Source organism: Otolemur garnettii, unplaced genomic scaffold, assembly GCF_000181295.1.
Source record: "Otolemur garnettii isolate 467f Iridium unplaced genomic scaffold, OtoGar3 scaffold00067, whole genome shotgun sequence".
NCBI lineage: Eukaryota > Metazoa > Chordata > Mammalia > Primates > Galagidae > Otolemur > Otolemur garnettii.
The window spans coordinates 6,606,434-6,632,586 of NW_003852462.1; the positions used below are offsets into that span (position 1 = coordinate 6,606,434).

Here is a 26,153-nt window from a genome sequence, read left to right on the forward strand (position 1 = left end):
GGGGGGACCTGTTGTTTTTCCTGTTGCAAGTCGAAAGGAAACAAAGTGGGAAGTGGAGCGTGCGGGCTGTCAGCGGGCGGAGCGCCCCGCTGCGCCCCGCCTCCGTCTGTCGGGGCTCACTGGTGCCCAGCGCCCTCGCTCCGACTGGCCGCGGGCAGAGCCGCCCAGCCGCCGCCAGCTGCTCCGGGACCGGTAAGAGGGGAGAGAACCGGTGTTAGACTCTTTGGGAGCCGCACCATGCTGGAAGCCGGCGTCTCTCCGGCGCGCCCTGGTAACGCGTCTAGCGAGCCAGGAATGGGCGCCCCCGGGGCTGCATCGCCCAGACTGAGCTCCGGGCCGGGGCCCGCCGAGAGGGACGCGCGGCTCCCCGCGCTGGCACCGTGCGCCTTGCCGAGCCGGCCTGCGCCAGACAACGGGGAGCGCTCCCAGCGTGGGCAAGCTGCACGGCTCCGGGGTCCCTGCTTCGCTCCTGCTGGCGGCGCCCGCCGAGCGCGGGGAGAGAGCCGCGCACAGCTCGCCGGCGCCCCGGCCCCGCGCGCCCTCCCCAGCCCAGCGAGCGGGGCGCGAAGTTTCCGTGCGCTCCCTCCCCGCGCGGGAACGTGCCACCCCCGCCCGCGCCCAGGCTGCCCGCGCCGCTTGCCCGGTGGACTACAGCGGCGCAGGCGAGATCGCCCCCGGATCTGCGGCTGAGCCCGGGTTACAGCGGCAAAACCGCCTCCAGCTTTGCATTTCCGGACCTTTTTTTTTTTTTTAAATACTCTTACCCGAAATTTAGCCTGAATGAGGCTTTTTTTTTTTTAATTGAGTTTCCTGTTTTTATTTAGGCTTCCTCTGCACCTCCTTCCTTGAGATCGAGGAGAGGGGAGCTGAGAAGACCTTTCCTGGGCACCAGAATGGGACCACTGCTCAGCCAACCGCGCTCTGCCCTGGCGAGTACGTGAGGGGTTCAAAGAGTCGAACAAAGCCCGATGGGAGACCCCGAAAAGTGCGTTGGGGATGGGGGTGGTGCAGAGAATAGGGATGGATTTCTCGGGTCCGGGACTGGGGGCGCCCTGGGGCGGAACCCTTGAGATCTGCCCAGTTCTTGCGTGGGGCGTCGGGCTGATTGAGCAGCCTTCTCATGCGTGGTTCAGGTGCTCTCTGGAAGGAGGGCCCTGGAGGTCCTGAATTGCACCTCTGAGACATTGGGTGAAGTTGTGCGTGTGTATGTGGGTAGCAGGTGTGCCTTCAGGGTGGAGAGTACTTTTCCTCTCTCAAAGTTTTCCAAAGGGAACTGATCCAAAGGGACTTTGAAACCGAGAATTCACTGCTGCTGTCTTCCGGGAGAGTTGGACACTGCCGGGGCGCTTGTTAGTGCCAGGTGATCTTTTAATTGAATGGAAGCATAGGGACTTTTTTCTCCATAGAATTGATCGTTTTTTTAACTTCTGCGTTTTCCGTTGAGCAACTGTTTGAGCTAAGGGATGTTGTCTTCATTTTAGTTAAGGAAACTAAGGCTCGGAAAAGTTAAATATCACACCCACCCCCACCATTTACAAGCCTGGCTCTTTGAGGTGCTGGAAGCACTTGCCCACTGCAGAGAACATCCTGACAGTTCTCTTGGTGAGGGGATGGGGAGGCTTGGGGGTGTCCTTTCAGGGATGCAGGCTCTGGGGTACCCTTGACACTCCTCTGCAAATTCAGCTATTGCCATTAACCCCCTAGGGTTTGATTGATGTGATAAGTGGGAAGGAAGCTTCTGCTGGATGGTCCTGCTGCCAAACACAGGGAGATAGAGAGAGAGCTTTCGCTGCAGCTCTCTACAAAGTAAAAACTGTCAAACTCTTAGCATTCCTGTGGCCTGCTGGAGTTTTGATTTCTTGATGTCAGGATTCCAGCCCTCAGGGCTGGTAGAGGGGACTGCCTGGGGCCTCCTGGGGTGATTCTCCCTTGGTGCTTTTACCAGCTCCTCTGAGTGATGGAACACACCCTGGAGAGCACTGGGGAGAAGCACTTAAAACCCAGTTGCTCCCTCTAGAGAAGCTCACCTCCTTCTGAGCCACTACCCCACGTGCGGAAACTGTATTGGCTACACTGCCAACACAGATGTTTCTGGAATTAGAGTGAGTGCCCTGATGGGCTCAGGCCATGCTGATTGACTCTTGTATCAGGACAAGCGGTGTTTGGTGTTTGTGCCGTCTCTGTACCTGCCACCACTGTGTCCTCGAACTGCACCACGGTCTCTATCTCCTCTGCTTTTCTAAGTGTAGTAGCTCCTGAGATCCCCTGGGAACTAGGGGCTGTGCTAAGAGAGTGATTAGAGACTAGCCTCAGGAGTCAATTAGCTTTTGCACCAAGAGGGAGGGAGTCCAACTGGGTGGGATGGGGGGGCAGGGGGGCAGTTCCTGCTTCACCTTGTTTTTCTAGAATTGCACAGTTAAAGGGAGAAGTGAATGTGCGGCTTATGAAGCAATTCCCCTTTGGCTGCCTTATTTTTCAAAACCATTTTTGTTTAGAGAGCAGTTACCTCCCTCCAGAGACCAGCTGCTTCTGTGGGTCTGATGGTGAGGTTTGGGGCCCCAGCAAATGTTCCCTTAACATGGGACCTTTGAAAAGCTCTTTCAGCCTTGAGTGAGGCTTCAGCCACTCCACAGGGGACAAATGTGTTTCCCAGCAAAGCTGTTGTCAGGGATGGTCCAAGGAGCCAGGGCTCCAGGAGAGTCGAAGGAACTAGAGCCCTGTCCGCTTGCACATGGTAGAACCTGGGCTGTTTGGAGGGAGGGAAATGTTAAGTGTTTCATAAATAGCAAAGTTAGCAAAACTCCACCTCTCTCCTTGCAGTTAATACTAAAATTGAATTGTCTTTAATTTGGTTGGTGGAAATCCCCCACAATCATATCAGAAATGCCAGTTGCAAGATGGAAAAAAAGAAAAAACCTGGGAACCTCCCTCCACACTCCTGTTTCGTTTGCAGGCAAAACACTACGGCTCACTAGGGGTCATACCACAATACAGGCCACTGTCTGCTCCCTGAGGGCCAGCACAGTCTCTGGGGTCTGTGAAATTTCCCCTACAGCTGGGCTTGCCATCTGGGTGTGCATAAGAGCTCCCCCCATTGCCCCCTACCTCGCCTCTCCAGAAGTGACAGCCTCCCCACCTCTGACAAGGGTCAGGGCTTCTAGAAATGTGTGCCTTCCAAGGGCCCCTACTTTCTGAGCACAGGGAGAGAGAGTGATTGGAGTGAGGATGGGTGTGGCACTTCGCAAGTGGTGTTTCAGTTAGCTTGCTTCACTCACTGGGGGAAATTGCTTCCACTTAGAGAAAGTGCCCGGAGTGGGGGCAGAGAAGCTGCAGAACGGGTTGGACCTGCTTGGGGTTTGCATCCTGGAGGGTGCTCAACCTGTTCCTTGGGACCAGAAAAGGTTTTGGATTTTGGAATATTTGCATTATATCCTCACTGGTTGAGCATCCCAAGTCCAAAAATCTGAAATCGGAAATGCTTCGGGGAGCATTTCCTTTGAGCCTCGTGTTGATGCTCAGAAAGTTTCAGGTTCTGCAATATTTCAAGATGATTTTGTTTCGAAATGATTTCCGATGCTCAACATGGATTGGCTTCCTGTGGCTGCTGGGACAAATGACCACAAGCTTTGTGGCTTAAAACAACAGCAGTGCCAGGCACAGTGCAGTTCTGGGCTGCAGCGGGCTATGCCGCTCATGTGTCTTCGATAAGTTCAGCATCAATGTGGTGACAGAAGACCACCCTGCTGCCTAAGAAGGGGAGAAATCCGCCTGGGTCAGAAATGGTCAAAACTCCCCAGCTAATCAGCGGTGCCACCGCACTCCAGCCAAGGCAACACAATGAGACCCGTCACTAAAAACAACAGAAATTTATTCTCTCAGTTCTAGAGGCCAGAAATTCAAAATCAAGGTGTCCTCAAGGCCTCATTCCCTCCGGGGACTGCAGGGGAGAATCCTCCCTCTGCTCTTCAGTTTCTGGTGGCTGTTATGGCTGCATCACTCCATCACTCTGGTCTCTGCCTCTGTCTTCAGGTGGCCCTCTCCCTGGTGCCACTGCCTTCTCTTCTGTCTCTTGGAAAGACGCTGTCATTGGATTTACTCGGACAGTCCAGGATGAAATCATCTCCAGATCCTTCCTTATGTCTATAAAGAACCTTTTTCCACATAATTATTTTTCCAAATAATGCACAGATCTTGGGGGTTAAGACACAGGCCTCTCTTTGGGGGGGGGGTCACCATTCTGTACAGGTGGACGGGAATGTGTTTTTGTTTGTATTTTCCGAGCATGGGATTGAGTGCTGCCCCTAGCTGTGCAGGGAACCCACCCTGTTCTGCCACTTTCCCCTGAGTGAACTTAGCAGGGATGTCTGTGGCCTCTGCTACACCATGTCTCCATGTTCCTGCAGGGATGGGAGGGAATCTGCAGCCTTGGGGCCATACGTGGCCTTCTGGATCCTTGAGTGCGGGCAGCCCTTTGACTAAATCCAAAATTTTACAGAACCAATCATTTTTTTTCCAGAGAAAGTAATATATTTTAAGTAATAGAAGTAGAATCAAATATTTGCAGAACAATTTTTTTTTTAAGAGACAGAGTCTCACTTTATTGGCCTTGGTAGAGTGCTGTGGAGTCACTGCTCATAGCAACCTCCAACTCCTGGGCTTAGGCTATTCTCCTGCCTCAGCCTCCCAAGTAGCTGGGACTACAGGTGTCCACCACAACGCCCGGCTATTTTTTGTTGCAGTTTGGCCGGGGCGGGGTTTGAACCTGCCACCCTCGGTATATGTGGCCGGCGTCCTACTCACTGAGCCATAGGCACCGCCCTGCAAAGCAAATCTTTTTAATAAAGGCATTCATTATATGAAGTTTGGATTTGATCAAGGAGCCCCACTTGAGGTCTGGAGGACCACATGTGTCCTTGAGGTCACAGGTCCACTACCCCTGCCTGGGAGCCCCCTCCACTCACCCTCCCCCCAACTCCTGGGGGCCCAGTAGCAGAAAGGAAAACTTCTGGAGCTCCCTCCTGCTTCTCCTCCTTTTCTCTCCCTCCCCCAACTCCTCTTTCTTGAACAACACAACCCATGCTCCCCCCCCCTTAACTTGGGCCACCCCCCTCACAGTCTGAACTTTCTTCTGCTGATCAGCCTTCAGGAGAGGTGGGGGCAGGGCTCAGCTGGTGGTGCACAGAGGGGTTTGGGGGACCTCCCATTACTGAGGTTTGTAGCAAGGGTAAGTGAGGACATAGGGAGTCCAGTTGGCCTGAGGGGGCTCCAGGGCTCTTTGGCAGAGGCCTCAGCCACAGTGGGGGGCATTGCTGCCTTTTGCATCACTAGTTGTGAAATCTGGGAGGAGTACTTTCTCATTAAGAAGGAAGCAAAAATCGTAGTAGCTTCATTATTGACGCTCTGGAAAGTCACTTGTATCTGGGTGAGGGTGGGGCAGGGTCAGGGGGTGGTCCTGGAGGGACTTCTAGTGGAGCCCAGGGGAGCTGATTTTTAATCTCAGCCACTTTTTTCTTCTGGGTGACCTGGGGCAAATTGCTTAACCCCTCAGAGCCTGAGAGCCGTCTGTTGGTTGTAGCATCAGAGTAGCAATGCCTACCTGTTAGCCTTTAGGGTCTCACACACTGCCCTCAGTAGATGCCAGGCCCACAGCAACCCACACTACCAGGTTGTTTTTGTGTTTTTTTTTTTGAGACAGAGTCTCAAGCTGTCACCCTGGGTAGAGTGCTGTAGCATCATAGCTCACAGCAACCTCCAACTCCTGGGTTCAAGTGAGTCTCATACCTCTGCCTCCCAAGTAACTGGGATTACAGGCGCCCACCACAATGCCTGGCTATTTTTGGTTGCAGCCGTCATTGTTGTTTGGCGGGCCTAGGCTGGATTTGAACCTTCCAGCCCAGGCGTATGTGGCTGGCGCCTTAGCCGCTTGAGCCACAGGCGCCGAGCCCACACTGCCAGATTGTAATCCACAAGCTGTCTATTACCATCCTGCTATCCCAACCCAGCAGCTACCCATTTGGGTACCCTTTCCCTTCATTTTTTTCCCCAATACATTTTGATGTAATTAGTAATTTAATTTAATGTAATTGCAATTAACATTTTAATTTAATTGTAAATTTAATTTAACTGCATGTGCTTTTTTTTTTTTTTTTTAGCTAACCACTTTCCTTATAGCTGATTTTTTTTTTTGAGACAGAGTCTCACTATGTTGCCCTCAGTAGAATGTTGTGGCATCACAGCTCACAGAAACCTCAAACTCTTGGGCTTAAGTGATTCTCTTGCCTCAGCCTCCTGAGTAACTGGGACCACAGGTGCCCGGCTATTTTTGTGTTGCAGTTGTCATTATTATTTAGCAGGCTGGCCTCGAACCCACCAGCCTTGGTGTATGTGGCTGGCGCCCTACCCACTGAGCTACGGGGTGCTGAACCTGCATGTACTTTTTAATCTTAATTTTTATGTTTGAATTATAAAATATTCATAATCTAAACTACACCATTTTAAGCATTTTTAAGAGTACATTTCTGTGGGATTTAGCACACGTGTGCTATTGTGCAACCATCACCCAGAACTATTTTTTTTATGTTGCAAAATTGAAATTCTTTACCCATTAAGCAGTAACTCCCCTTCTCCCCATCCCTCCAGCCCCTGGCAGCCATTCTACTTTCTGTCTCCATAAATTTGACAACTTGAGGTACCTCACAAAAGTGGAATCCTATAATGTTTGTCTTTTCATAAGTGGCTTCCCTAATTTACACAATGTCTGGGAGGTCCATCCAGGTGGGGGCGTGCATCAGAATCTCCTTTGTTTTTAAGGCTGAGTATTCCATTGTGTATAGACCATGTTCCATTCATTCATCCATCTGTGGGTAGACACCCGGGTGGCTTCCACCTTTGGGCACTTGTGAACAATGCTGCTATGAATATGGGTGTGCAAAGATCTGTAGAAGTCCCTGCTGTCAGTTCTTTTGTGTATGTACACTAATTGCTGGATCCTGTGGTAATTCCATATTTCACTTTTTTGAGGAGTTAGACATGTGCTTCTGTAGTTTGCTTTTTTCCCCACTTAACCTTGGCTCATTAGCAATTTTCCATGTTGCTTCATTCCCTAGGCATCCTTTTTTAGTGGCCATAGAAGCATCAATAAGGTGAGGTAGGGAAGAAAAAACGATTACAGTTGCTGAGTGTGGTGGTGCGTGGCTGTAGTCCCAGCTACTTGGGAGGCAGGAGGATTGCCTGAGCTCAGGAGTCTGAGGTTGCAGTGAGCTACGATGATGCCACTGCACTCTAGCTAGGGTGACAGAGCAAGACCCTGTCTTTGGGGGAGTTTTTGAGACACAGTCTCACTTTGTCACCCTGGGTAGAGTGCCATGCATCATAGCTCACAACAATCTCAAATTCTTGGGCTCAAGCAATTCTGTTGCCTCAGCCTCCCAAGAAGCTGAGACTATAGGCGCCTTCCACAACGCCCGGCTACTTGTAGAGATGGGGTCTCGCTCTTGCTCAGGCTGGTCTCCAACTCATGAGCTCAGGCAATCCACCCGCCTCGGCCTCTCAGAGTGCTGGGATTACAAGCGTGAGTCACCACACCTGGCCAAGATGCTATCTTAAATTTAAAAAAAGAAAGAAAGGAAAGAAAGAAAACATTAACATCGAAGTGGTTATTCCAGGGTCCTCAGACCCATCTTTCCCCACCCCTCTTGCTCAGACCCACTAGGGAACCAGAAATCTGGTGGGGACCCTCCTTCAGTGCCGCCTGTCCTGAGTATGGAGGTGTGGAGCCACCCTTCATGCCCCATCCCCCCATCTTATACACCCACTCCTTCAGTTGCTGATTCCCCTTCCCTGTCCAAGTGTTGCTTGGAGGAGGCCCTCTCTCTCTGGCCTCTGTTGACACTCCCATCTATCTACACAGGGCATTCTCTGCTTTGTCTGAAGAAATGGCGGGCGGGTAGTCATCCAAATCTAGGCAATTCTTCCCTTCTTTTTTTTGTTTGGAGACAGAGTCTCACTTTGTCACCCCCTGGTAGAGCGCCCTGGGATCACAGCTCACAGCAACCTCAGACTCTTGGGGTCAAGTGATTCTCTTCCCTCAGTCTCTCAAGTAGCTGGGACTATAGGTGCCTGCACAGTGTCTGGCTATTTTTAGAGATGGGGTCTTGCCCTGGCTCAGGTTGGTCTCGAACCTATGAGCTCAGGTGATCCACCCACCTTGGCCTCCCAAAGTGCTGGGATTACAGGTGTGAGCCACCATACCCAGCCCCCTTCTTCTTTTTTTTTTTTTTAATGGCACTTGGAGCATTGGCATCTTCTACAGAATAAGCAAAGCCCAGTCCAGGGTCACTGTCAATTCCCATAAGGACCCATTTGTAGTCCCAGGGCTGCTGGCATCAGTCTGACTTGCCAGCTCTTTCAGGGCGTCCCCCAGGGAACCCGCCCTCTAGCCGATGGCAGGCTCTGCCTCTGTTGCTGGCAGACAGAATGATTCTTAGTGGCACTGTGTGCCGAGTGCGAAAGGGACATGTCTACATCCAGCCCGTCTCTGCAGGGCTGCAGTGTCCCACATCTCATTTCTTGACCCAGGTGGTCACCACAAGGGAGCACCCAGAGATATCTGCTTGTTATTCCACTCACCTTCCACACCGAGAAGGCAGTTCCTCTGACGGGCATCGGCACGTCTATCAGATGGGATGTGTCATGATGGGTATTAATGCACCCCTCAATTTTCCACAGGGGTGTCCCTTTAATAACCCAGATGTGCACTGCCCTCTGCCTGAATGTATGGCCTGGCCAGTGGCCACTGGCCACTGGCCACTGCCCTTTAGTCACTAAAGACCCAAGCAGGAGCTTTTGCTATTGTTCAGTCACTGTTGGGAAAACAGCCTGCAGTTCAGCCCACCAAGCTGATGTGTTCTTACCGTCTTTGATCAGAGTAGCATCCTTTCAAATAGGGTGCTATCCGTGCACCTTGACCTACCATCCATAAACCCACCAGCTCTTGGCTGGTCTGTCTAGAGCTATTTAGAGAGCCTTATGAGACCCAGCAGCTCTGCACAGCCGCAGGGTCAGTCCCAGGAGGGAGAGGCTCCCTTGCCTTCCCCAAGTAGCAAGGTGCCATATGAACGATTTCTGTTTTATTATGGAACTCTTCTGGGTGCTACCATCCCCATTTCTTGGGCATCACCCAAATCTACATGTTCTGTGTTTTCTAGTACTAGGTGGGGAAGTTTCCGTAGCCAGACAGAATAGCCATTCTCACAAAACGCTTAAGTAAAGGAAACACAACTTCTTTGCATCAGCCTGCTTAAACATTCCAACTTTGATAATCGGATTGGCCCTTACCATTCACATGTTCTCTCAGTGGAACTGCAGCCGGGGTCAGGGCTTCCCCAGTGCATCTTGGTGCCACAGTGCCTGGACTGCTGTATTCAGGAGTTCCAGGACCGCCCCTGACCATTTTACCCACTGTGTAAATAAGGCTTTTTGGGTCCCTGGCAGGGGTTAAGCAAAGGAAGCCTTGCGCATGTGTCTGTCTTTGCAGATTCAGATCAGTTTGCTCCTTGTATCTTTTTACCCTTTAAGATTTCTCCAGGCCAGGTCTGCTGGCTCATGCCTATAATCCTAGCACTTTGGGAAGCCCAGGTGGGAGGATTGCTTGAGCTCAGGAGTTGGATACCAGCCTGAGCAGTATAGGAAGACTCCATGTCTAAAACAATAAAAAGATTAGCCAGGCATGGTAGTGCGTGCCTATAGTCCCAGCTAGACGGGAGGCTGAGGCGGGAGGATCACTTGAGCCCAGGAGTCTGAGGTTGCTGTGAGGTATGACGATGCCCCTGAACTCTATCCTGGGCAATGGAGCGAAAGCCTGTCTCAAAAGAGAAAAAAGGATGTTGTGAAACTATTATATTCCACTTAGAAAAATGGCTTTTGGTCTAGTCTTTGTGGAAAACCATTCATCTCCAAGAGCCATAAACATGTTGAATGCCTTTGATACAATAATCCTTGACTATAGGAAAAGCCATTTGCCAAAATATATCAATTCACGGTATTTTGAGAGGGGCAGTGGTGTGTGTGTGAGTGTAAGCAACACAACTGTCCCTCAGTGGAGTCTGCTTGAGAAAATGATGGTGTCCCTCCTTAAGGACACTGTGATATTGTGAAATAGGTGTTTGTTCTTTTCGTGTGTGTGAAATATGTATTTGGTGTTCACGTCCATTTCTCATTTTTTTTGTTAAGACCAGGGTGCTGTTGTTCAGGCTGGTCTCAAACTCCTGGTTTTCATCAATGCTCCTGTGTTGGTCTCCCAAAGTGCTAGGATTACAGGCTTGAACCACCATGCCTAGCCTAGTTCACATCATCCTTATCAGAATTGAATGACTGAAAAGAAATAGTTTGCTAATAGTCCAACAGGTAGTTACTTAAAACATATTTCATCACTAACGAATTTAGATAGCGTTCATTCTGTTTGCTCGCTGTATCGGGTGAGCCTTGCATTTCCTTAGGTATCTGGTGAACCAACTCTCCAGGAATTGGATACATCTCTAACTAAAATTCATGATATGCCCATTAAAACCTTGAACTCTAGGGCAGCACCTGTGGCTCAAGGAGTAGGGCGCCGGCCCCATATACCGAGGGTGGTGGGTTCAAACCCAGCCCTGGCCAAACTGCAACAACAACAACAAAAATAGCCGGGCGTCTAAGCCCAAGGAGCTGGAGGTTGCTGTGAGCTGCTCACAGCACTCTACTGAGGATTAATAAGTGAAACTCTGTCTCAAAACAAACAAACTAAAAACTTTGAACTCTGGAGTTGGATGGATTCAGATTCAAGCCATAACCCTCCCGCTTCCCAGCTATGTGACCTTGAGTAGATTACTTAACTTCTCTGATCCTCCATTTCCTTTTCTGTAAAATAAAGCTTTTTTTTTTTTTTTTTGAGACAGGAGCCTCAAGCTGTCCCCCTGGGTAGAGTGCCGTGGCATCTCAGCTCACAGCAACCTCCCACTCCTGGGCTCAAGCGAGTCTCCTGCCTCAGCCTCCCAAGTAGCTGGGATCACAGGTGCCCGCCACAACGCCAGGCTATTTTTTTTTATTTGGTTGCAGCCGTCATTGTTGTTTGGTGGCCCCGGGCTGGATTTGAACCCGCCACCTTGGGTATACGTGGCTGGCGCCTTAGCCACTTGAGCCACAGGCGCCAAGCCTAAAATAAAGCTTAATGGGACCATTCCTAGGTTTGTCTAAAGGCTTAAATGAGATAAATTTGATAGGAACATGACTTAGCACATGGTTGATACTCTATAAATAGCTATTCTTCTTGTTTCATCAAAAGACCATGAGGGGCTTGGCACCTGTAGCTCAGCAGCTAGGGCGCCAGCCACATACACCAGAGCTGGCAGGTTCAAATCCAGCCTGGGCCTGCCAAACAACGACAACTACAACCAAAAAATAGGCGGGTGTTGTGGTGGGTACCTGTAGTCCCAGCTACTCGGGAGGCTGAGGCAAGAGAATTGCTTAAGCCCAAGAGTTGGAAGTTGCTGCGAGCTGTGACACCATAGCATCTACTGAGGGTGACATAGTGAGACTCTGTCTCAAAAAAAAAAAGACAGTGAGGATGGCTCAGCAGTAGAAAGGAGAGCATTATTATGATTTGAGTTTGCAAACTGGGAAGACATATTCTCCAGTCCATCTTGGACCAAAGGTGCTCTCTCTTTAAAGAGGGAAAGGGCAGATTGGGTTTTATGCCTCACAGGGTCTATCTGTATTACCTAATAAAGTCAAGCATATTCACCAGGTTTGGGGAGGGAAAGCTATACATATTTATGAGGGGATTGAATACATGGGCAACGAGTAAACATACATGCATGTGTGTAACATACATCCCACATGCACTTTGAGGGGACTGGTTTAGCATTAAAATGAGGTGGAAGGCTCAGCGCCTGTGGCTCAAGTGGCTAAGGCGCCAGCCACATACACCTAAGGTGGTGGGTTTGAATCCAACCCGGGCCCGCCAAAAAACAATGACAGCTGCAACCAAAAAATAGCCGGGCGTTGTGGCGGGCGCCTGTGGTCCCAGCTACTTGGGAGTCTAAGGCAGTAGACTCACTTGAGCCCAGGAGTTGGAGGTTGCTGTGAGCTGTGATGCCACGGCACTCTACCCAGGGGGATAGCTTGAGGCTCTGTCTCAAAAAATAAAATAAAATAAAATAAAATGAGGTGGAAATTGGGTCTTTAAATCACAACTATAGGCTCGGTGCCATAGCTCATGCCTGTAATCCTAGCACTGAAGGCTGAGGCAGCAGGATCACTTGAGGTCAGGAGTTCAGCCTGAGCAAGAGTGAGACCCTATCTCACTCATTAAAAAAAAAAATGCTGAGCTGTAGGACATGAAGATAGTTACATGCAGTCTCTATAAGTTGTCTGAACCTGGCATACTGCCTGCAGTCGCTTATCAGAAAAGAATGTAAGGCCAGTCCTCTGCCCTATCAGAGTTGTAGTGCTCTGGGTTGTAAATCAGAGTTAGGAGGGGTCCGATAATTTCCCTGATAGTCTAAGTTTAGTAGGAGTGTGGTTTCTCTTGTAGCTGTAGGAATTTAGAAATTTGCCATGCCAGCTGGGCCCTGAACCCTCGGCCTGTAGGTAACTTTTGTTTTCTTGACAGTAGATCCATCTTAGTTCCTATAGGGCATCTATTTTGGTCTTTCCTGTCACCGTTGTTACCATTATTTTAATGTAAGATAATAGGGCTCCATTCACTCTCAGGAGTCATCTTGTTTCAATCTTGCACTGACTGATTTTTCTGCCATAGGGGAAGATGGTCCTAGAAGGGAGCTGACAACTGCTCTCAGTCCCAATGGACTGAGTCCTTGGCTGGCTTGCTGGATTTGGGGGTGAGCCTCCCTAGGATAAGCAAATGAACCTCATGGAACAGATGGGGCAGGGCTGATGGGGCCGTTTCTGCAGGAACCTGGGTCCCTGTGGTTCTGTAGCCTCTGCAACGTGAAAACAGGGGATATAGACTTAATCAGGTTTTTTTTTCCAAGTCTAGAATTCTTTTTCTGTTTTCTTTTTTGTTTTTTGGGGGGGAGTTGGGGGGTGAGAGTCTCACTCTTTTGCCCTGGGTAGAGTGCCGTGGCAACCTCAAACTCTTGGGCTTGAGCAATCCTCTTGCCTCAGCCTCCTGAGTAGCTGGGACTATAGGCCACCATAACACCTGGCTAATTTTTCTATTTTTTAGTAGAGACAGGGTCTTGTTCTTGCTCAGGCTGGTCTCAAACTCCTGAGCTGAAGTGATCCACCTGACTTGACCTCCCAGAGTGCTAAGATTACAGATGTGAGCCACCGTGCTCGGCCAAGTCAAGAATTCTTGGTGACTATTTCACTATTCACATCCAGGTGCTCCTTCATGCTGTTAGGGAAACTGAGGTGGCTCTCTGGCTGCCTCAGGCATCTCAGGAGGCAGGATATGGGGCTTTGGCACCAGCTTGGGTTGCTGCCCATGATGCCTGCCCTTAATGCCCTTTAGAGGAAAGTGGCTCCTGCTGTCATCTCACATGGTCCTCAGACAGCCTGCAGGGAGGGTGTGAAGAGTCTAGCTGAGTGTGCACAAGGCATGCATTCTCCTGGTCTCTGCTGACCTGCTCTGCTGACCTGCTGTGGAGCAGGAAGTTAATAAAACCAGGATCTTGGTCTCAAACTGCTTCATGAGAAGTTTCTTCTGGGGGGGAAATACCCAAGACTCTCAACTTTTCCTTCTTACTCATCCTTCTCAAAAAATTGCATTAGAAACATTTCAGAGCCAAGGAAGGGCTGAGGTCCCAGACCACATCTGCTCCTGGTGGGTCCACAAGTCCAGGAGCTGGACTCCCAGATCGTGAATCCTTTTTCCTTTTTCTTAGATGTGATGAATAGTTGAATAACACAGGCCATCTGCTGTCATTTGGAAATCAGTGATGAAACGTGGTCTATTTATATTATAAGTTTAGTGTAGCACATCTAACATGTGATAGTTTGCTAGGATGTGCATGGCTTCCTGTTTCTAGCAGAACTGTATTTTGAGAATGAACAGAAAGGGAACTTAATGGTAGTGTCAAAAACCAGAGTTTTAAGGCTGGGTGTGGTGGCTCAAGTCTGTAATCGTTGCACTGTAGGAGGCTGAGGCAGGAGGATTGCTTGAGCTCAGGCATGCAAGACGGCCTGAGCAAGGGTAAGACTCCATCTCTACAAAAAGTAGAAAAATTATTCCAGTGTTGGGGTGAGTGCCTGTAGTCCCAGCTACTCAGGAGGCTGAGGCTGGAGGATCACTTGAGCCTAGTAGTTTGAAGTTGCTGTGAGCTGTGACGCCATAGGAGCTTGGGTGCCAGGGGTGATGGTTGTTGGAGGTGACATCTTGTCCAGGCTGTTTCCTTCCTTCCCCAGGGTGGTGGCAAGAGCATCCCCTGGCCCAGCTCATGGGGCTGGGGCTGGAAGGGGCCCACCAGTGAGGTCTGCCATCATGTGACCATGGCCACAGCAGTGAACTCTGGCCTTTTCACCTGTGAGCCACAATAGCGCCTGAGTAGGCCAGTTGTTTCAGAGGTAGCCAGCCCGGAAGCCCTTATGGTGGTGGGTCCTAGGCTGAGTGATGCCTAGGGTAGCTGGTAGTACCCTCGACCCTGGTGGACCATGCTTTTCCAACTTTCCCACCATTTTTCTGGTCAGAAGATCTGGGATATGCAACCCTGGCCTGCAGCAGCCCACCCCAACTGTGACCTTGCTTTGAAGCTTCAATTTCTATTTTTAATGCTAATGTTAATTTTACATTCTATTCCATGATATATCCGTGTTTGTTTTTCTATAAAGAATATTTGCCCCTAATTTTTAAGTCAAATAGACACTCTGGGAAGATGTTTATGTTTTTTCTGTGGCTTCCGCTACTCCCGGCACAGAGGCTCCAATCAGAGTTTGAAAAAATGTAGGTTAAGGCCAAAGAATACGATGGGCCAGTAGACACACTGGGCTGAGAAAAGCGTGGTTTGACAGGGGCCCTTTTATCGTAAGTGATTTGGTGGCCGAGTAACTAAAACTTTGGCTCAGGTAGAGAATTATTAAAATGCTTTCCCTCAAATCTAAACATCTTATTTTCACTCTTCACTTGCTACAGACCAGTGTACATTGGTTCACTGATTTTGTGGCAGGATGACCAAGGGTTTTTGTTTGAGTGGGTTGTAGTTTTTTTCTTTTTTTTTTTTTTTTTTAAGACAGGGACTTGCTCTGTTACTCAGGCTAGAGGACAGTGGTGTCATCCTAGTCTGTAGCATCCTCAAACTCCCATACTCCACTGATCCTCCTGCCTCAGCCTCCCAAGGAGCTGGGACTATAGGTGGGCACCACCACACCTGACTAATTTTTCCATTTTTTTCATAGAGATGGGATCTCACGCTTGCTCAAGATGGTCTCAAACTCCTGAGCTCAAGGGACCCTCCTGTCTTGACCTCTCTAGTGTTAGTATTAACAGGTGTGAGCCACTGTGCCTGGTCTGTCCATCATTCTTTTTTTTTGAGACAGAATGTCATTATGTCACCCTTGGTAGAGTGCTATGGCATCATAGCTCACAGCAACCTCAAACTCTTGGGCTTAAGCGATTCTCTTGCCTCAGCCTCCCAAGTAGCTGGGACTACAGGCACCCGCCATGAGGCCTGGCTATTTTTTGTTGTTGTTGTTGTTGTAATTGTCATTGTTGTTTGGCAGGCCCAGGCTGTTTTTGAACCCACCAGTTCCAGTATATGTGGCTGGTACCCTAGCTACTGAGCTACAGGCACCGAGCCCAGTTCATCATTCTTGTATAAGGCACACTTGTAACATACAAAGGCTGCCCAGAAAGGATCCATGAAATCACATATTTCATGTACTATGAAATAAATGAAAACCAATGACTGGATGGATACTTTCCAGGCAGCCCTCATATAGGCCTCTTGCAGGAAGCAGGAGGCATGAGGGCCCCTGCCAAGGAGATACTGATTTGGACGATGACTGATGGAATGAGGTGTCCAGAGGGTTCCCAGGATCTCTCTCTCTCTCTCTCTTTGGCTTAATGTTTACAATGTTGCCTGTAGGTTCGGCATCCCATGAGAATACAAAGGCCAACCCATGCATAAGCCGATCACTGGCTGTTTTTATCTGACCTCTGGCTTTCTGCATTTTGAGATTGATTCTGAAGCCAGCTTCAAAGGCCGGAGAGGGCAAAACATTCCGACGCTCCTGAAGCCTCTGTAAGAGACATTTGCCCAACAACTTATTCAAAGACTGTTTTGAAGCTGTTTCTATTTTCCATCTTGACCACGTCTTAGGTGAGATGTTGTACAAATTTGTCCCCAGCCACTTAAAACCTTTTATCCTACCACCCCTTTCAGGGGGCTTTTGGCAAGGACCATCTTTCCAACATTATTTGGTGACACTGCTGTAGAATTAGCCCAGTGATGGGACAGTTACAGCCTGTGGTTCTGTGGCCCCCCTTCTGCAGGAAGGGCCTTGTCCTGGGCATGTGGCAAAGCATGGCCACAAGAGCTGGGTGCACATCTTCTTTTGAGGTAGTGGGTGGAATCTTCTCTAGAGGATATGGAGTCCAGGCCATGTCCAGACTCATCATGTTGGGCCCCAGGTGGCTTGAGACCAGGCAGGGTCTCCCTGGCATATTAGTGAGCAAACGCCTTTGGCCAAGAGGGTGCTGAGCACTGCACCTGCGTCTCCTGTTCCTCTCTCCACATCCTCCTGTGGCCTCTCTCCCAGGGGTGAGGAAGCCCCTTTACTTCCCCAGCCACGCAGGTGGCCAGCCTTCCAGGCCCCAGTAACTTCATCTCCTCTCTTCTTCCTCTTCATTTTTTGATATAACAAGCTTTATTGAGATAATAGTCAGATGCCACACAGCCCATTTCATGTACACAATGTAATGGTTTTTAGCATATTTGCAGTTACGCAACCATTACCCTAACCAATTTTAAAAGACTTTCATCACTCCAAAAAGAAATCTCATCCCATTAACAGTCACTCCCCTTCCTCCCCAGCCGATCAGCCGCTGGCAACGACTAAGCTGTTTTCTGTTTCTGTGGATTTCCCCACACTGGACATTTCATCTAAATGGAATCATATGCTATGTGGTCTTTTGTGATTGGATTCCTTCCTTAGCACGTTGGTTTCTTTAAAACTCTGGGTGACTCATTCCACCATTACAGTGGAGGGTTGTCTATACTAACTAAGCCTGGAGCAGTGCTGGGCCACATGGCAAAGACACAGCAGCCCTGGGTGGTGTATTATCTATCTCTGCGTAAGAAATGTTCCCCAAACTTGGCAGCTTTGACAATAAGCATTTATTATCTCGTAATTTCTGCAGATCAGAAATTCAGGAGGAGCTCAGCTGGGTGATTCTCATTCAGGGTCTCTCACAAGGTTGCAGTCAAGCTGTCAGCCCGGGTTGCAGAAGTCTGGGGCTGGGGATACCTGCCAAGGTGTTGTTGGCAGGCATCAGTGACTTGCTGGCCAAATATCTCAGTTCCTCTTCCTAGGGGCTTATTCCTACAGCTGCTTGAGTTTCCTTACAACATGGCCGCTGAGAGCCAGAGATGAGAGTGAGAGAGAGAAAAGTGACAGCACAAGATTGAAACTCCCATGGTCCTTCATAACCTAATTTCAGAGGTGACATAGCATCACTGTGCTCTATCCTTTTGGTCACACAGACCACCCTGCTATAATGTGATTACACAAAGATGACTCAAGAAGCTCAAATAACTGGATATTTGATTTCATATGGAGAATGACCCAGCCAGCTTGTTCTTGCGAGGACTATAGTGTTGCCTCTGGATCAGCTTTGGGCCAGCTCTGAACAATCTTTCATTCTCTGATTAGGCCTCTTTGACCAATCTCTTCTCTGTATTTGTGATTAGGAACTTTAGTATTTTAGACCTGGCTCCACAACAGTTACCTACTTCTGCTAGAGTAATTTTTAAAGATGACTTCTGCAGGTACTTAGGAATTTGAGTTGAATTCCTGTTGAATCAGTCAGCCTGTTTTTTGGATTTCCTTTTATTTATGTTATCAAGGATGTTGACTAGAACAGAGCCAGGTGGCTTGGTGCCTGTGGCTCAAGTGGCTAAGGCGCCAGCCACATACACCTAAGGTGGCGGGTTTGAATCCAGCCCAGGCCCACCAAATAACAATGACGGCTGCAACCAAAAAATAGCCGAGTGTTGTGTTGGGCACAGTGTGTCTATTGGCCCATCGTATTCTTTGGCCTTAACCTACATTTGTCAAACTCTGATTGGAGTCTCTGTGCTGGAAGTAGCGGAAGCCACAGAAAAAACATAAACATCTTCCCAGAATGTCTATTTGACTTAAAAATTAGGGGCAAATATTCTTTATAGAAAAACAAACACGGATATATCATGGAATAGAATGTAAAATTAACATTAGCATTAAAAATAGAAATTGAAGCTTCAAAGGTTGCTGTGAGCTGTGATGCCACAGCACTCTACCCAGGGGGACAGCTTGAGGCTCTGTCTCAAAAAACAAAACACACAAACAAACAAGAACAAAAAAAGAACAGAGCCAGGACCCATCCCAGCCATAGAGAGCCTTTGATGCTTCCCACCATGCTGTGGGATTCCCCTTGTAATGGGTCTCACCATCCAACAGAAGTCATCAGAGACAGCTTTTGTGGGTGACCCATGACACTGTCCTGAAGGGCAGGATGGGGCCTCGCTATGCTGGACATGTGGCATTACACATTAGAAATCCAAGCCTTTTAGCTTAATGGCAATTTTAGGTGGCATTTAAAAGGGGGTTCTGATTCCCGCTCTGCTGCTTCCTATGTAGCTTTGGGTGAATCTTTGGCCTTAGTTTGCTCATGAAGATAATCATCATAACTATCTTATGGAGTTGTTTTGAGGATCTAATGAGATATAATCGAAGTTCCAGGTATCTATGCCTACATAACAGATCCCCCCAAACTTAGAGGTATAAAGCAACCAGTTTGCCAGGAATTCAGTTAGAGCTCAGCATGACAGCTGTGCCGTGCTTTCCCATACCTGGGGTCAGCTGGGAAGATTCTCAAAGGGCTGGTAATAACTTGAACAATGGTAGCTGGAATTACCTGGAAGTTTCTTCCCTCTTGGCAACTTGGGTGCCTGCACGTGGCTTCTCTTTCTGGCTTGCCTGGGTTTCATCACAGCATGGCAGCCTGGGGTCAGTGAGACCTCTGCCTCAGTGCCCTGAGCTCCAAGAGCCAGTGCTCCTGAGACCAAGGAGGAAGCTGCACACCTTTTTATTACCTCCCCTCTCAAGTCACTTAGCATCATTTCTGCTATATCCTCTTGGACAAGACAGTCACAAACACACCTAGACTGAAGAGGAGGGGACGCAGGTGCCTCCTGTCAATGGGAGGAGGGTTAAAAAATTTGCTGTCATGTTTTGAAACTGCCAGGATAAATATAAAACACGTAGGGACTAAACTGGAATTTATTGCTATGTACTTCACTATGTGGCATGGGCAGGTCACCTGTACCCTGCCTTAGGTAACTGACCCTTCAGGGCAGGTCTGTGATTATGTTTCATTTTGTCTAACATGGCCAGATTCATGCTTTTTTACCTTCTTCAAACTTGCATCCAACTTTTACGATTTTTTCTAGCCCTCACTTTAATTTTCTGGCCCTTAGCAGTTTCTCTAACACACCTAGAGGTTTCACCAAGCTATCTTAGAAAATGGGTTTCAGATACTCCAGGGTGGCTTTGATGTGTGACTCACACCCTATTGATTATTCTCTTATTCTGGTTTTCTCCCAATAAGTATTCAAAATTGATCTTTTCCACAGAGAATATCTTTTTTGTCTATAAAAAGTACAAAGATGTCTAAGATATCATTTCCATAAGAATCATATACCCAAATTGGTAACTTAAGACTCACTCATCGGGGCTCGGCACCTGTGGCTCAAGTGGCTAAGGCGCCAGCCACATACACCTAAGGTGGCGGGTTCAAATCCAGCCCGGGGCCCGCCAAACAACAATGACAGCTGCAACCAAAAAATAGCCGGGCGTTGTGGTGGGCGCCTGTGGTCCTAGCTACTTGGGAAACTGAGGCAGGAGACTCACTTGAGCCCAGGAGTTGGAGGTTGCTGTGAGCCGTGATGCCAGGCACTCTACCCAGGGGGACAGCTTGAGGCTCTGTCTCAAAAAAAAAAAAGACTCATAGGAAACAGTGACCAAGGCAGTGCGACTGGATGACCCCTGCGTGCAGGTACCAGCCGAAAGCCCCGTTCTACATGCAGTCTGAGTGATCCTCACTTCTGCTGTCCAGGCTCTGTGTGGTGTGCTGGCACCCCTGTCCACAGACTAGGAAACGCGTCCAAATCCAAGTGTAGCTTTGCTCCCACCTTTCACTGGGAGATGCCCTTCAACCATGAACCACAACATGCTTCTTGGTTGACACATGAAAGAATGAGTAATGCAAACACAAGCATCTTTCCTTCCTCTCCCCCCTCCCCCAGTGCCTGCCCCAGGTCACAAACTCCAGAAGCCTCAATTAACACAGACTTTTGGTCTATGCTTGGGGAATTGATGAAGGAAAGAGGGAAGCTCCCAATTCTAATTAACTTTGTCTTTTAACTACAGATGAGCCACTTTTAGAGCTAACTGGGTGTGAGAGTCTCAAAGGTGAATGAAAATAGGTCAGGGAGGATGGCAGGAGAGCAGGGGCCTCCAGTAATCAGGCTCCTTACCCTTCCTCTTTGAGAATAAAAATATCAGGGGAACCCAAGGGCTGGAGAGATATGTTAATTACTATGGAAACTCTCCCTCCCCTTTGGGGAGGATTATTTCCCAGAGCTCTCTTGTTTTTTCCTAATAGAATTAAAGACAAACCCTTTACGGTTTGTTCTTGTTCGTGGCATCATAGTTTTTCTGACTTTTAGCTTTCCCAGTCTTGTCTGACCCTACCTAGAAATGCTGAAAGCCAATTAGAGTAGAAAGAGAAACTCAGGATTCCAGCAGTGTGTGGTTGGGATGTGGGTGTTCAGCTGTGGGAAGCCGAGATTTCACTACAGTGGGGGTGACCTGGAATTGTCAGGAGAGGAAGGAGTCTCTGATGGAGCAAATAAACTTCCCTCTTACAGGGCTCCTTGAGCAGGACAAGAGCTCAAATGAGTGGGTGCAGAGGCTCTTTTGGCTTCCTGCCTTGTGTTTGGGGATGTAGCAAAAGTCTAGGCCCTTTCGGCAGTAGCCAGTTCAGGGACCTGAATCTAATTTCTCTGTTTACTCTGATTTTTAACAGTGGTGAAACTCACTTGTTTATCTGCTGATTTATTTATATCCTCACTTGGTTTCAGAAAGGACTTTAAAGTACCCGGGCTGTGAACAAAAAATCAGCAGACTTTGGTTTTTCTCCCATCTTCACCTCTAACTATAATAGTATGTGACCTTGGACAAGTCACTTGATGGCTCTCTGTCTGTTTTCCATGTGTCTTCCTGCCCAGCTCTGTCCTAGAGACTGCCCATGTACCCATACTATTTCATTTAATTCTCCAAACAATGTGTTAGTCTGCGTTTTTCCAGACTAACATCAGGCGTTTTCCATCAGGGCAGTCCCAGGACATCTTTAGAATACAGAAAGGTGACTTGCTGTGGCTTTTGCCATTTCAAAAACTCTGGATTTTTCTTTCAAGAAACCAGTGCCTGACACCCCCAGTTTGAACCCTGAGCCTGATGGAGACTTTCATTCAGCCCATGCTGGAGAAGGCGGCAAGTTTCTGAGCAGGGAGACCCTTGCAGGGCTGAGCCGCTGGAAGGAGGGTCCGACACACGTGGGGCACGCGGTTCGAGGGGGCTGAATAGTGGAACCGCTGAAGTTCGTCTGCCTCCTGGAGAAATTTCTTCGGGAGTCTGACCGCGGGGTCATTCTACTTTTCTGGCTGGGCCCCGTTAAGGACACCACCCCTCCACACCCAGAACTCCTCCTCCCGCCCAGCTTGTCTGCCCCTCCGAGGTCTGGCGTGACTTCCGGTGGCGGCTTATTTCTCATCTTGGGAACCTCCCAGCCCTCGGGTCGGGGCAGGCTGCGGGGGGGGGCCTGACTCACCACCCCGGCTGAGTCAGGGGGTCCCAGCTGCCGCGGGATGGCTGCTGCTGCACCGCTCCCCTCTGAGATGTGCTCCCCAGGCTGGGGGCGGGAGTAGCGACTGGGGAGGTGGGGACAGTGAGGGCGGCGGGGGCGGTTCCCTCCGTGGGGCCCGGGCTCCGCCTTTTCCCGAGACTGCAAAGTCCACAGCCCGGCTGTGTGGGTGGGTGAGTGCCGCCGGGTTTAGGGTGTGAAGTGCGCGGGTGAACACGTGTGTCCGTTTACATAATTGGGCCAAAGTGTGTGTGTACGGACCTGTATGCGAGCGTGGGACACCTAGGGACGGTCTGGGAGGGAAGTCCCTCCCGACCTGGGCCCCCTTCTTGTCTTTCCCCCGTGGGGCACCCAGAAGGGCTGCCAGGTGGTGGGGGAAGCAGCGGCTGCTTACAGAATGGTGACCTAGGGAACATTACCTGGCGGCCAGGTCCTGCATGCGGGGCTTCTTCGAGATTCTCAGGAGACTCTGGCAGTTTTCTCCTTGTCCTCTGCGTGTGCACTAGGGAGGCTCCTGGCGCTCACTGGCCTGGATTGGGCTGACCCTGTTCCGGGCGCCTCCCCAGGAGCAGTTAGGATCCCCCAAGGTGTGTTTCTCAAATCGCTTTCCCCACGGGACACGCCTGGGGAGATTCTGGTCCTCATTCCCCACCTTCCCGCTCTGTGCTGCATTGTGGTAGAAGTTTAAGTCTGAGGGTGTAGACGCGAAAGAACATTGTAAGGGGACATGAGCCCTTGGAGAGCAAGAAGCGTGTAGGTTCAGCACCAAACTGGTTCCAAAGCCGGCTAGCCCGCCAGAAGGCCGTGCGGAAGGGGTGTCTGTAAGCGTGTTACGAGTCCGTGAGCCTCGGTTTCCTCACTTACAACCCGACGAAAAACGACATCTACCTATGGTGTGGACGCCTGGACGCACTCTGGAGCGCCTGCGGCAAGGATGCAGGCGCGATCCACTGGGCAGCGCGCACGCAGCTCCTAGAGAGGAATTTATTTTCTAAATCCCATATGATAGAAAGCCGCGGATGGAAAGGCCCAATGGCTGGGGCACAGGCAGCAGAGCCCGAGTGGCCAACCGACTACTCGGGTGACCCCGGCTCCCAGTGTGTGACACGGTCTGGTATCCCGCCCTGTCTGGTGATGCTCAGGGAAGTGCAGAGCCGAAAGCTCTTTGGCGGAAGACTGGCCTCGCTCACTTTGCAAATGGCACTTTCTATCAGTTAGTCCTACGGCAAGACCGCTAGGCTAGGGCCAGCATGCGCGCGCCGTCAGGGTCCCGGGCAGTTCAGAGGCTCCGGGAGCTAACCCCCCAAATCCTGCCCTGCCGCGTCCGGGCTTTGGGGCTGGAGTAGCGCGGGTCAGGGAGGATTTGCAGCGTCCGCAGCCGTCCGCTTTCCAGCTCTTCTTCTGGCCGGGGGTGTGAGAATTTGCCGACGGTGCCCGCCCCGCCTCCGGTCCTGGCCCCGCCCCAGCCCTGCACGCCCCGCCCCTCGCCGGCGCCCCGCCCCTCCGGGTCCGCCCACGCGAGCTCGTAGTCCCGGCCCCGCCCAGGGCCGCGCCCCTCCGCCGCTGCCCCGCTTACCCGCACCTCGCGCTGCCGGCCTGCCCTCAGACCCCTGCGGGCTCCGCGCCGCCGCCCAGAGGCTCACATCAGGCTGTCCCTCCGGGACCCACCCGCTGCGTCCCCTGGGCACTCGTCTCCAGGGAGGCCGGGCCCCGCCCCCGGCACCGACACCCGGTACGGAGCCCACCTGTGCAGGCGTCTGCGGGGACCCAGTGCCCCCCCACCGCCGAGCGCCGCCCCGCCCCGCCCCGCCCCGCGCCGGGCTTTTGTCCGCGTGGGGCCGGGAGGGCGGGGTCGGTGGAGCAGCCCAGGGGTCCCGGGGCGTGGGGCTGGGGGAGGTGGAGGCGGAGGGTCGCGCTCACCTGTGGTTCTCTGGTGTGGACTGAGAGATGCTCTTGTCTCTTAATCCGATCGCGTCCTTTTGTGCCCCCGGGGATCGGGAATCTCAGGTGTCTCGGCTGCAGCCCCGGGAGGGATGAGCAGGGCCTGCAGCTGGCTCCGCACTAGGACGCGCCTGTTCGGGGCAAGCTGTTTACTTGTCAGGGATGGAGCAGTTACTGTGCGCGTCCTCCCCTCCCCCTGCCCCGGATTCGGGACCAAGCGTCCTGCGCTCTGACCATCCCAGGCTTTGCCCTTGAACCCAGAGGGGCTAGAGGGCGGCAGACCCAGATCCTGATGCCCCGCCAGCTTCCTGGGGGGGTGGGGGGGGCGGGCGCCTTTTCCTCGGCCGCCCTCTTGTGAATTTTGTCCTGGCTCCGGATTTACTGACCCGAATTCCTGAGGACTAATTCTTTCCTTACCTTCTCTGGCTCTTTTCTCAGCTCCATCATGCTTTTTGCTTTGTCTTTCTTGTTTTCAAAGTGCTCTCGCTGTGATCCTGTCTCCTTCCCCTGTGCCAGGGCTGCTGTTATTTGTCTTGGCGATTCCAGTATTGGCCAGTCTCCTTATTGGTCAGCAGTGGAAGTTATTTATTCCTTAGCTCTTGGTGCTGACCTCTCCTTTTTCTAGTGGAAGGGCCTTGGGAAGTCCTTGCCATTCTCTGTGGGTGCTGAGGGAAGACTGTCCAAACCCACGTTCCTGGGCTTTTGCACAAGGTCCACAGAGCATCCTTCCGCTGATGGTGACAGCGGCCCAGAGAACTCCAGTTTGGTCCTGGGACGGTGTGATCCCGCAGTGCACACCTTTCCACTGGGTTCTGAAGGTTCTACTTTTTGTCCCCTGGGGAAGCCAGTGGTTTAGGTTCCCTGTTCCTCAGGAGCCCTCCCTGGCCCTCCTAGTGGGCTCCAGGCAGTCTCCTTGCTGTGAGGAAGCTGTGCCTGGGATTGGGAGAAGGGATCCGGTCCCCGTGCTGGGCTGGGGCTCTCGTGCCCCTTTTCCCTCTTTGGGGTCCGATTATTTCCAGGATCTGCTAAGGTACCAGTAGAGGCAGTGAATGGGCAGCCCTTGCCCTCATATTCTTCCTTTTCATCTCCAGCCTAAGGGGATAAATTACCCTTTAGCCTTGGGCCTTGAAAACAGAGCCACATGGGGACTCAAGACCTCAAGTTCACAAACCTATTTTTCAGCTATTGAACGGACTCGAACCCAGGCTTGGCTCAGATCAATTACTTTGCTTTCAAAAACCAAATGAAACCAGAAAACAGCTTTAAAAATGATCTGAGTCATTGTGTATTCCTGCTTCAGCACGGACGTGCTCCTGGGGTTGGTTTCAGTACCACCAAAGGGAACCGGGGGTGGCATCCACGCAGATGGCAGGAAAGGCCGATCAAGCAGAATGTGGCTGGTTTACAAAAAAGAAAGGGAGAGTGAGGTGAAGCAGTCACTTTTGAGCTGAAGTCCTGTAAGAGAATGTACAGGCTTCTGAGGCTCTCTTTTTAAATTATATTTTTTCTCCCCCACCCCCACCCCAGACAGATAAGGAACTCAAAGTCAGTCCACGGCGGCGGGATGACACTCACTGATTCTAAAGCATCTTTAATCTGCCAGGAAGAGGAGCTTTTGCTGGTCTTTCTTGGACCATTCCAGAGAGGTAGGTAGGGGGGAGCGGCCAACTATGTGGGGGAAGGATGAAGAGATACTACTTTATAGGTAGGTTGAGAATTTGAACAAAATCCACCTGCTGTGACTCTTCTAGCCAAAGGAGGACTTCTCCATAGGACTAGCTTGCCGAAAGGAAGAGAATGACCTGAATTTGTGTTAGAAGCGAATGAGGGAGAAGTGAACTAGACCTCAGCCGGCTTCCCAAGAGAGGATGCTGCCACCTGGGAAAAGAAGACATGGGTTGGCTCAGTGCCTGTGGCTCAAGTGGCTAACGCGCTAGCCACATACACCTAAGGTGGCGGGTTCGAATCCAGCCCAGGCCAGCCAAACAACAATGACAACTGCAACAAAAAAATAGCTGGGCATTGTGGCGGGTGCCTGTGGTCCCAGCTACTTGGAAGGCTGAGGCAGGAGACTCGCTTGAGCCCAGGAGTT

General features: G+C 50.6%; 1 protein-coding gene across 2 annotated transcripts in view; it reads left to right on the forward strand.

Annotated features, from left to right (window-relative positions):
* The first annotated feature begins 131 nt into the window (after positions 1 to 131).
* PIK3CD (phosphatidylinositol-4,5-bisphosphate 3-kinase catalytic subunit delta) overlaps positions 132 to 26,153 on the forward strand; it is a 53,240-nt gene continuing 27,218 nt past the window's right edge. The window contains exons 1-3 of one of the 2 annotated variants that reach the window (XM_023515229.1): positions 132 to 192; positions 825 to 985; positions 25,589 to 25,707. The gene's annotated coding sequence lies outside the window, so the exon portion shown is untranslated. The remainder of the gene's footprint in view (positions 193 to 824; positions 986 to 25,588; positions 25,708 to 26,153) is intronic. The other variant, XM_023515230.1, reaches the window with a different exon arrangement.